We start from the raw sequence: 13,313 nt of genomic DNA, 5'->3' as shown, positions 1-13,313 counted from the left end.
AATGAAAACAAAACACACTACACAATGCCTAGAGTAAAGAGTCATGCCAGAGAACTTCATAAACAAAATCTGAAGGAAGACTTCAAACACAAAACTCGACACTATCCTTTATTCCCCACCTAGCCAACTTAAAAGAAGAAGACCATAATCCTAACCTAATCACAACATAATACAGTATTTATCACATAATGCAACATTTATTTCTTTTCTATTTTACCTTAGGATATATAGCTGTAAATAGTACAATAGTACAGGAATATGCTTTCTCATTTTCTGTTATTCCTTCCTATCCTCTAGGTCATTCTTTGTATTCCTTTTCCTATATAAGTTGTAATCATCGTTCTGTCAATACACAAAAATATATACGAATGTTTTCCTCTTTATTCCTTTTGTTGATTTCTCTGTTATGGTATCAAGAGCCTTTTAAGGTTCCATGTCTATCAACTCTGATTTTGATCATGAGGAGACTCCTACCCCCCCTCCTCCTTTTATCGACCCCAGCTAGCAACCTTCTAGCCCATTTCACATCCATCCCAGTGAAAGCCCTACCTCTGTTATTGTTACCCCACCACTTACAGGGAACAACTACCAATCATGGTGTAGATCCATTCGGATGGCCTTGATATCCAAAAACAAAATGGGCCGGCTAGAATTGACCCTCTATTTACTCATTGGGAGCGTTGCAATACGCTTATTATGTCTTGGTTGATTCACTCTGTTTCTCCCTCTATCGCCTAGAGCATCATTTTCTTCGAAAATGCTGCTGCCATTTGGACTGATCTTCGCGAAAAGTTCTCTCAAGGCGATTTGTTGCGTGTTGCTGAGTTACAAGAAGAGATTTACTCTCTCAAGCAAGGTTCTACTTCTGTCACCGACTACTACACTACTCTTAAATCTTTGTGGAAGGAATTAGAAAATTTCCGTCCTTTGACTCCTTGCACTTGCTCAGCCAAAGATTTTCATCATCAGGATTTCATTATCTGGTTTCTCAAAGGACTCGATGAGCGCTTAGCCATGGTCCGATCATAGATTCTGCTTCTTGATCCCCTACCTTCTGCCAACAAGGTTTTCTCCATGATTATTCAGCATGAACGACAACATTCCACCAATATCTCACCGTCGCTCGATGTTAACCCGTTTGCCAACGTCGTCTCTAGTAGAAGTCGTGACATTCCACAGTCAGGGGGAGGCAAATTGAACTCTTCCAACCACAAATGTGATCATTGTGGTCGCCTTGGCCACACCAGCGATGTCTGCTATCAGAAACAAGGAAACACCATTCCTAAATGCCAACATTATACGCGATACGGTCACACCATGGATATATGTTACGCCAGATTTGGATATCCACTTGGCCACCCAAAATACTCGGGCCGACCTCGCCTTCCCAACAAGACTGGAACTTTCAGAGGTGGCGCCACTGGTGGTGCCGCTGTCAACAACACTATAAGAGAAGGAAATCGAACCCTACATGGAGAAGAACATAAGGATAGGTTAGCTACAATACCCGGTCCCAACATCACACAGGCCCAATTCCAACAACTGATGGCTCTACTCCAAAAGACTCAAGTTGGTGGTGCAAATACAAATGACATACCCATTAGAGCAAACCTTAGTCACTCCAGCCCAAAATCTGTTTCTGATCTGTGTGGTACCTCATTTATTTTTTCTATCAACACCACCCACACACCTAGCACAAATAACACACCCTGGATTATAGATTCAGGGGCCACGAACCATATCACTTGTTGCTTGCATTACTTTCACACTTATTCTAAAATAAAACCAATAAAAATTAATCAACCCAATGGACAATTTGTTGAAGCCCACATTACTGGAACAATTTATTTTTCATCAAGTTTTGCCATTCATGATGTCTTGTATGTTCCTGGTTTTTCTTTTAATCTTCTGTCCATCTCTAAATTACTTTCCAATCTTAACTACTCCATAATCTTCTCCAATATGTCTTGTAAAATACAGGAAATGAACACGTTGAAGATGATTGGTTCGGCTAAATTAAAGAAAGGGTTGTATCACTTGGAAATCAAAGACAGAGGATCACCCTCACACTCACCTTCCATCATCAACAATGCAAACATAAACCATACCAATGACTCTACTCTTTGGCATTTTAGATTAGGACATTTATCTGGAAATCATCTTAACATTTTACATCAAGAATACCCTTTCATTTCTAGCAATTTCAATGAAATTTGTGATGTTTGCCATTTAGCAAAACAAAGAAAGTTACCCTATTCTCTTAGTACTAAACGTAGTTTTAAAATTTTTGAATTAATTCATATGGACATTTGGGGTCCTTTTTCCAAGCACTCTATTCATGATCACAAATATTTTTTAACTACCCTTGATGACTATAGTCGTTACACTTGGGTGGTTTTGTTGAAAACAAAAGCAGAAGTTAAAACACATATAGAAAATTTTGTTGCTTTGGTTGAAAACCAATTTGAAACAACCATCAAGTGTATAAGCTCTGATAATGGACCGAAATTTTTGCTAAGAATTTTTTTTCTTCAAAGGGCATACTTCATCAAACAAGTTGTGTTTACACACCACAACAAAATAGGAGAGTTGAACGCAAACATCAACACATTCTTAATGTTGCTCGGGCCCTCATGTTTCAATCCAAAATTCCTGGTAATCTCTAGTCTTATGCTGTTAAATATGCTGTCTTCTTAATTAATCGTGTTCCTTCTCTTGTCATTCTAAACAATACCACTTTTGAGCTTTTGTATAAACAAAAACCTGATTTTTCTATGCTCAAGGTTTTTGGTTGTTTATGTTTTGTTTCAAAACACACTCCACAACACAAATTTGATGCTAGATCTCGAAAGGGATCCTTTTTGGGTTACGAAAATGGAACAAAAGGGTATGTTGTTCTTGATACAAGCAACAAAGAAATTTTTATTTCCAGAAATGTTCTATTTCATGAAATGCAATTTCCTTTTCTCAAAGACAGCCCACACAATATAACTATAAGCCCACAAATAGATACCCTACCTGCACCATTCATAGCCCAAGACACATTTCCTAACCTCACCACTCTCACTCAACTAGACAGATCCACCATCTCCAATGAACCAAACCCTCTTCCTCCTTCTCCAAACATTCTTTCACCGCTACTCATGCATCCAGAAACACCAAGATCCTATTACTCCTCTCCCTCGTTTTTGCCTACTCCATCACCGAATTCGCCACCACCTGAGAACCCTCTTCCACTTCGTCGTTCAAATCGACCAAGCCAACCACCCTCTTATCTCTCCGATTACAAGTGTGATCTACCATCTCTCAAATCCGTTCAATCAACTTCAACGTGCTCTTATCCCATTCAATCCTCCATCACATATGATAGGATATCTCACTCTCATCATCGATACATCATGTCTCTGTCCTCTGAGTCTGAGCCCACCAGCTTTCAAGAAGTCGTTCAACATCAATGTTGGAGGGAAGCCATGAGTCGTGAAATTGAGGCCTTGATGATGAACCGGACTTAGGATATTGTTCAAACCCCTCCTCGTGTTCGTCCCATTGGCTGCAAATGGGTCTACAAAATCAAGAGATTTCTTGATGGCAGCATCGAACGACACAAAGCCTGTCTCGTTGCAAAGGGGTTTTCACAAATTGAAGGTGTGGATTACTTCGAAACCTTTTCTCCTGTGGTCAAAATGTCCACCATTCGTGTGGTGCTTGCTCTAGCTTCAATTAATCACTGGACCATTCAACAATTAGATGTGAGTAACACATTTCTACATGGATATCTGTTTGAAGACGTTTACATGATGATACCGCCTGGATTACCTGGTAGCCCCTCTCAGAGCTGCAAACTTCAGAAATCCCTATATGGCTTGAAACAGGCAAGCCGAAAATGGTATGAGAAATTATCCTCCCTTCTCTTGACTTATGGATATCGACATGGCCATGCTGATCATAGCCTTTTCATTAAGAATCATCATTATGAATTCACTGCCCTCATTATATATGTTGATGACATTGCTTTAACTGGTAATTCTCCTTGTGAAATCACCAACATCAAGAAGATTTTGCATTCTAATTTTCACATTAAGGATCTCGGCACATTGAAGTATTTTTTTGGGCATCGAAGTGGCCCATTCAAGCCAAGGGATTTCACTATGTCAAAGAAAATATTGTCTTGACCTTCTCAAGGATTCTAGGATGCTTGGTTGCAAGCCCTCTTCTACACCTATGGATAGCACTCTTCGACTCCATGTTGATTCCTCTGGTCTCCTTCCTGATCTACTGCCATATAGAAGACTAGTTGGTCACTTGATTTACCTTACTATCACTAGGCCTGACATAGCCTTTGCTACGCAACAATTGAGCCAGTTTATGTCCAAACCCACTAAAGCTCATCACCATACAGCTATCAAAGTTCTTCGCTACCTTAAAAGCTGTCCCGACAAAGGCTTGCTCTTTCCCTGAAATTGTAATACCCAAATTTGTGGTTTTAGTTATGCCGATTGGGCAACCTGTGTAGATTCTAGGCGATCCATCACTGGCTACTGCTTTTTTATTGGTAATTCACTGGTTTCATGGAAGACAAAGAAATAGAACACAGTCTCACGTTCCTCTTCCGAAGCTGAATATCGCGCTCTAGCTTCTGCAACCTGTGAACTGCAGTGGCTCACTTTTCTTCTTAGAGATTTGCAAGTTCCTCGCTCACCTCAACCTACCCTCTACTGTGACAACCAAAGCGCTCTTCACATAGCTGCCAACCCTGTTTTTCATGAATGGACGAAGCACTTGGATATTGATTGTCATCTAGTTAGAGAGAAATCCCAGATTGGTCTTATGCGGCTGCTTCTTGTTTCCTCTTCAAATCAATTGGCTGACATTTTCACTAAAGCCCTCTCACCTCGCCTCTTCACCGTGAATCTATCCAAGCTGCAGCTAGCTGATATCTACCTACCTCCAGCTTGTGGGGGGCTAAAAGAAGAAGACCATAATCATAAACTAATCACAACATAATACAGTATTTATCACATAATGCAGCACCTATTTCTTTTCTGTTTTACCTTAGGATATATGAGCTGTAAATAGTACAATAGTACATGAATATGCTTTCTCATTTTTTGTTATTCCTTCCTATCCTCTAGGTCATTCTTTGTATTCATTTTCCTATATAAGTTGTAATCATCGTTCTGTCAATACACAGAAATATATACGAATCTTTTCCTCTTTATTCCTTTTATTGATTTCTCTGTTAGTCTAGCAACCATGCATATTCCCTTTATGGGAAATAGAAGTAAACTCCACAACCCAATCTCTTTGAGTCAGCACCTTGATTTGACGAATCCCTTCAGTTAATAAAGTAGCAAAATGGTTTCTAAAAATTATACATTATCAATCAATTTTAAAGTGAATCATGATACTCAATAAAATCATCATATGCCACACCCCTTTTCTCTATTCTCACATCCCGACTTCTTCATTTGTTTTGCAATAATACCTTGGTGGAAGATCGTGTTGTCAATTTCATCACCAGTGTCACATATATATATAATGCTATTTTGGTAATCTTTCTTCTTAGGATAAATAGTAAAATTAATTTCTACAAATATGATGAAGTGATAAATTTATCCCTAAAAGGATAAAAAATTAAATTTATTTTATAAACATACAAAAAGTACAATAAATTAGTCATATGTTAAATTTATGAAATCATTTTGTCATTAAATTAGTAATGTTAAAGAATCAATTTGACCTAACGTGCCTCTATTTATAACGAGAATATTCTCAGCCTATCATTTACTCTATTTTATTATTTTATAAATAAGAACTTTATTTTATTTTCTATTAAATTAATAAATAATTTTTTTATTTTCCTTCAAACAATTATTTTAATTAATAAATTTATTTTTTCTTATTTATTTAATTATAAAAACCTCATCATTTTTCTAAAACTATTTATTTTTAAAGAAATAAAATCATTTTTAATTTATTTTACGAAAAATTGAGTGTTACAATAGTATACATATATCAATATTTTTCCTTCTTCCTCTCCCAAAATTCTCTCTTTTTTCGGCATACACTCAAACTTGTCTCAGTAAAATGACGATTCCAGACTCGTTAATCGTTGGACGTGTTTGGAACTCATTTTCTAACATTCCCACCGTTGGAATTTGTGAAACAATGTCTAAGGTGAGAGAAATGCCCTTTACATCGTAACTTTCTCTTTTTCCGTAGAGACCCAAACCCTAACTCAGTAAAACTACGATCCCAAACTCTTCAATTGTTGGATCGTCGTGAAATTTGGACACCATCTTTGGAACCCATTTTCACACATTCTCACCGTTGGGATTTGCTAAATAATGTTTTTGCAGAGAAATTAGTCTCGCACATTGATAGTAAAATGGAGGCTACAATTTTTTCTCCTTCTCTCTGGCACTTGGAAACTCTAACAAAGCAAACAGAGGAAAAGATTGAGAGGAATCTTAGGGAACTGCTAGAGAAGCTGCTATCACTTTCGGACTACACACGTGAATCCATTTAGAGGTAAGAGATGAGTTATTCACAATTAGGGAGTAGTGAGAAATGTGTAGGAGGGATCTTTAGAGTATCAATTGGAATGAGTTTTTGGGGTGTTTCTACAAATTTTGATTCTATCTTTACAATTATAACTGTGAATCATACATGTTTGACAAACCAATTGATGTACCAATGAGAAATTGTTGTGAAATTGATGTCTTTTTGTGTTGAGTATGAACCCTAACAATTAAATGTTTTTGTTAATTAACATGAATTGTACTCTAAATAATATTTTCTTTAATTGTTTATTTTATACAAATTAGTGTCTTTGTTTTGTATTTTCTCACGATGATGATCAACATGTTATATGTGTATATTATATATATATATATATATATATATATATATATATATATTGCAATAATAAATTAAAGAAAGTTGTAAAGTTGATGCCTAGTAGTATTTCTTTGGATGTAATTTTCATTTAATTGTTGTAGAAACCCTTTTTGATTGAAAATATTGTAGCTTGATTTAGTATATATATATATATATATATTGTGTCATGTAAATATTATTACTGTATGATGTGCATGAGTTATGAGACGCGATAAATTATTATAATAAGAATATAATATTGTTGTTGAGATTGAGCACAAATGCAATGTTGAACATGTGTTAAATTTTGAGATACGTGTAAACATGTAATGGTGGATTGTGAAGTTATGAGATGTCAAATTGTGTACATGGAATTTGGTTGTGAATAAGTGTGTGGTTAAAACTTGATGTGATAACACTTGTATTGTGAGCTGTGAATTATACAATAACCCGAATGGTGTTTACCTTGAGAAAAATATTTATGCGCAGTGTTAAAGAGAAAGTGCAGGATTCCTAGTGAGGAATCAAAAGTGTCAAATTGTAGCGCAATGTGTTAAACGTGTTTGAAACACGAGTGTGAGGTCGTGGATATTGTATAATTCATGAGCAGTGTTTGCGTGCAAAAATTGTTTTAAGGGTTGGACTTGAATCAAGAAGGTGAGACCCTAACGGATTCTTTGGAGTCTAGGCCTTAAGCGTAAAGACACTCGGTTTGAGTACTCTTTTAAGCCTATGTTGATCACATATTATTGGAGCATTCTCACAAAACAGAGTGACTCTGACTGGTCACATTATGATTTTACTTAGTGAGAGTGACCTGACATATTCATTGTGTGGTGTATCTTGTTATGTACTCCTAAGCATCCAAGTGTGATTTTTCAGTGACATGGTACCACATTACATATAGGCTTAAGTCTTAGTATAATTATTGCATAACACTTGCTAATTGTTTATTATGAAATTGATGGGTGTTATTTCATCTTGACCTGAGTGTATGATTCATGCGTAACGTGATTGGTGATTGAAAAATGATTTTTAAATAATAAAGTAATGAAGTGACATGGATTGGATTAAGTTGATTACGTCTTTGTTTATTTTGATTACGTCTTTGTTTATTTGTATTTTTCTTAGAAATGTGATAACTCACTCCCTGTGTATTATTTGTATTTGGATCCTGTGATAATCTCGAACCTTGTGTTCATGAGAGCAGTTGACTAGGTGGATGACTTTAAAAAACCTCATGTCAGAGGATGTTGAGATACAATGCTCTGGTGGGATGTGACATTGGGGATGAGTTTTTATTTTAATTGCATGATGTTATTTTATTTTATTTTACCCCTCTAATTTAACAAAATTTCTTTTGTAAACTTTGACGGCCTTATTCTGAACCGGATATGTTTTTAATAAGTTTAATTTAGTAATAGTGAAATAAATGTGAACATTTTATCCACGTGAATTTGTTTATTAGTATTTTTATATGTTTTATTTATTTATATATATATTGGGATAGAGGGTGTTACAACTATAATATGTGGTAAAACTACTTAAAATGTTATTGGTTGTCCCTGGAAGAGGTAAAAAGCAATAATATACACGTTCATTACATATATTTATGTTTTCGTATGGTTGGTTTTTGAGATAGAGGACTGGCTTTGTTTTTTATTACAGTTTATACTCATCCTCTATCCTAATAAAAGCTTTTTTTCGATAAAAAATATATATTTATGTACTGATTTTTATCTTTTGTTAAAAGAGTTTACATATATGTCCAATTAGATATTTATTTATTTTATTTATTTTAATTTATGATAATTATGTAAATGATCTTTTTTCCTTTTCTACGTAATTGATAAATTTATATTAAAAAAACAATTATTTAAGAGTAAAAGAAATGACTTTTTTAAGAGAAAAAATATGTGAGAAAGATGAACAAAATTATCTTTTACATCACTTGAACCCAGAAATAATCTTTGCAGGATTGAAAGGAAATAAGAATCAATTTTCTATGTTCCTATAGCTGCATATGATGATAAATTTAAAAAATATTTAGAATGTGATCTTGAAAACTACTTTCAAATTTAGTAATATTCACCAATATTAACTTTATGTATTAAATTTTATTGGTTAAAATAAATTTTTTTGTCCCTTAGCTACAATTTAGGTTTCAATTTGGTTTTTTCGAGGTTAAAAAGTTTTTACTTGTATACCTTTTAACATCTAATTAATTATTGTCAGTTTTTGGTATTGTCAGTTTTTGGCACTTCCGGTGTTGACATGAAATTTCTCACATTTTCTCACATTTCACCAGGTTGATCAATATTGTGCCAAAACTTACTCAGGATAAATTTGGTGTATCAAAAAATTTCAAGAGACCAAAAACAAACTTTTTAAATGGACTAAATTAAAATCTAAAATGTAGATAAATAACCAAAATTTCATTTTAGTCAATTTTATTTTGGTTCTCCCAAAATTTTAGTTGAAACTCCACCATTATCTTTTAGGGATCAAAATTATGAGTGTCTCACATTTCTAAAAATGAATTTGATTATTTATTCTTCTTTTCGTGTTATGAACTTTCTGTTCTGTTTTGAAGGACCAGCAAAGTGAAATTGTTATTTTGATGCTCGTTGTTTGTTTACGTGTAATCGGCAAAACTCCAGTATTTCATGCTTTCAGTGTCACTTTTAGCATCGTATAGAATTTCCGTTCGTATATTGTTGTTTCTTTTGGAATTATTGGATTAATGACAAATTTGATTAACTATTACAATTTCAGTTAGGAATTTGAATCGTCTTACACACTTGCAAATATTTACTCCATTCAAATATAAATTAAGATAAATACCTAAGTGTGATGTGATAATAAATTGGTTTATAAATGATTAAAAATAAAAAATATAACAAATTAGTTTTGTCATTAAATTTGTGAGACTATTTTGTTATTAAGTTGTAATGGTCAAAGACCAATTTTACTATATAAGTTGTATTTTTAGAAGATCAATTTAACATTAAGTTACAAAGTTTAGGGACCATTTTGACATTAAATTATTTGCATGCAAGATTATGAAACTTGAGAGTTTATGTAAACTCATGAGAGTTCCATAGACTCGACTAGTAAACTCAACTCGTAGATTCGTAAGAGTCCATTTCATATAAAAATAATAACAAGATATCTATAAATAACATATCAATTAAATGTTTTAACAATATTAAAGCAAAATAATAAAAAATAAATTTCACAATACTTAAATAATCAAGTATAACAATGCATCACTACTAGATAATAACTTGTAGATGTTATAGTAGTGGTAGATTATTCTCATCGAGGATTTGATGTTATTAGAGAACAAGTGTTTGATGTTAGTAAATGTGAGATTTTTTTTTATTCAGGAACAACTCACTAAATGAAGGTATGTTGAACACTAAACAAATAGAAAATAACTCAAAATAACTTACATTTTGGTCTAATTTTTTTAATTTGTTGAGTCGTTGACTCAGTGGTAAACTCGAGAGTCTATCGAGTTTACTTAGAGTTTATAGAGTCTACTAAAAAGAGAGTTTACACACGAGTTAACTCGCAAAGGGTAAGTGGACTCATAAACTTGTAAGAGTTAGTGAGTTAACTCGAGAGTTTGATAACCATGTTTGCAGGACTAATTTGTCATATTTTTTTACAGATTCAAAAACTAAATTTAATTTTTCATCTTTTAGGGATCAATTTGTCAACAACTCATACTTTTAGGGACGAATTTGACTATTTTATCCTATAAATTAAGTAATCAACCTTAAGTAAAGCCATCAAAATGGCCCGACTTGGCCTAACCCCCAACCCTAGTCCACGTGGGCCAAGGTTTAAATGGTTCGCAAGGCCAAAATTAAAAAGCCTTAAAAGCCCGCAAGGCTAGGTTGGCCAAAAAATAGTTCCGCCAAAGGTCAATTGAAAACAACCTTGACTAAGGTCGCCTAAAAATAATTGTAACTAAAGTTGACAAAACTTAATCGTAGACGAGGTTGGCCAAAAATAGTCTCGATCTAGGTTGGCTGAAAATAGCCTAGCTGTGGTAAACCAAAAATTACCTTGACTGAGATCAGCCAAAATTAACCCTAATCGAGGTAGACTAAAATCAGTCTCGATCAAGGTCGACCAAAAATAACCCTAACCAAAGTTGGTTGAAATTAATAGTAGACGAGGTCGACCAAAAACAGCCTTGACTAAGGTTGACCGAAGAAAACCCCTGGACAAGGTGGGCCAAAAATAACCCTAATTGAAGTTGGACAAAATTAACCGTAAAAGAGGTTGGCCAAAAATAGCCTCAACTTAGGTCAACCAAAAATAACCTTGGCTAAGATTGGAAAAAATTAACCCTAGTTGAGGTTGATTGAAAATACTCCCGGCCAAGTTCATCCAAAAATAACCTAACTAGGGTTGGCCAAAATTAACCAAGATGAGGTCGACCAAAAAAAACCTCCTTGGACGAGATCGGCCAAAACTAACCTTGGTTGAGGTTTGCCAAAAATAGCCTTTGTCGAGGTCGACCTAGAATAACTTTAGCCGAGGATGGTTGAAATTAATCTTAGTTCGATTTGTCAAAGAGAGCCCCATCGAGGTCGACCAAAAACAATCCTGGTCAAGGTCGACAAAAAATAACCCTGATCGTGGTCGGCCGAAAAAATCCCTATTGAGGTATGCCGAATACAACTTTGACCAAGGTCGGCCAAAAATAGACTTACCTGAGGTCAATAGAAAATAACCTTGGTCGAGGTCGACACAAAACAACCCTAGTCGAAGTTGATAAAAAATAACTCTAACCAAGATCGGCAAAAAATGGTCCTAGCTGAGGTTGACCAAAAATAACCCTGGCCGAGATCAGCCAAAAACAACACTATCCGAGGTCAACCAAAAATTGCCTTGACTGACGAAGGTCGATAAAAAAATGCTCCGACTAAGGTCAACAAAAAATAATTTAGCCGAGGTAAGTAAAAAAAGCCTCCATCAAGGTCGCCCAAAAAAAGCCTTGATCAATATCGGTTAAAAATAACCCTAGTCAAAATTACTAAAATTAATCCTTAACTTACTAATTTAAAAAAATATATATTTGGACATTTGAAAAAAAATGAATTTTTAAAATAGCATCACTTTGAGCTAATTCTTACCTTAGTCCCATATTAAGTGGGGTTTTGAGGGTTTAGACCCTACAGAACCCCCTCATTAGGTGAACTAAGGTTCCATGAAGTCGTTATGCAGGCCTAGGACCAAGATGACAGCTCGAACCTTAAGCAATAAAAAAAACAGGTACGACTTACGAACAACAACGCTAAATTTGATGAAACGGAACCATATATTATGCCAATAATGAATCAAAATACTCATCTTATATTTATTAGTAGCATAAAAATGAATGACAGATAGTAAAGATTCCGTAACTTAAAAAATATACTATGGTAAATGTTGTTTGCTATGAAAAAGCCACTGGAGAATTTTCGTTTTAATTTCCTGGTTGAGCAAGGACCAAAGACTGGTGTTTTACCCCTGTTCTTTGTTTTTTTTTTTTAAGTCACGCCTTTTCATCTTAAAATGTTCATAAGCATTGACAAGTATCATAGGCTCATAGCCATTTACAATGTATATGCCAATTAGTTTCCTTTTACTACACTTTCATTCGTAGAAATTGCTATTCAACAGGTTTCAATATAGTGTACGTTCTAAGGTTTGATGCGGTGTGGTGTGAGAAATCTGAGATTTTTTTACCCAAATATATATTATTTTTATATTCCCAATTATCCCTTCTCCAAATTATTCACAAAATTATTCCCATGTTAACAGTGTGAATTTGGGATTAGAAGGTCCGAATTTACACCTTATTTTTTATTTATTTTTTGCGCGCATCGTTTAGAATTTGAGATTCAAAACCCGAATTCTAAATGTTTTTTTCATTTCAATTTGTTTTATTTTGTAAATTTTTTTAATTATACAAGTAAAATAATAATTAATAATATATTTAATTATTATATTTAAATAATATAATTAATTATTATAATTTTTAAGTAGTAACATATAATATAACTAATTGTAACAATAATTACTAATAATTACTAATATTTTTAAAAGGGATAGGGAAGCCATAGCAATGATTGCATCAGATAAAAGGAATTGGCAAAAAATGTTAAGAAGATAATTAAGGCCAAAGAAAATAAAAGACTAACTTCATGCGTGTGATTGAGTTTGATCGACAAAATATTTTTTTTTAGTGGAAGAATTTCTAAATCCAAGATAACAACATTGTTGGAACAAAGAAGCTCTTCACACACACTCACATTATGCACTCACTCACTCTATGTTAGAGAATAAGAGAAGATGAAAGAATTGATTGAAAAAATACAGGGAACTTAGAATTCTGAATTAAAACTTCTGCACTCTATTTATGATCACTACTC

The sequence above is a fragment of the Glycine soja genome, chromosome 15 (assembly GCF_004193775.1).
Source record: "Glycine soja cultivar W05 chromosome 15, ASM419377v2, whole genome shotgun sequence".
In the NCBI taxonomy this organism is placed as follows: Eukaryota; Viridiplantae; Streptophyta; class Magnoliopsida; order Fabales; family Fabaceae; genus Glycine; species Glycine soja.
This window is presented reverse-complemented; position numbering follows the sequence as displayed.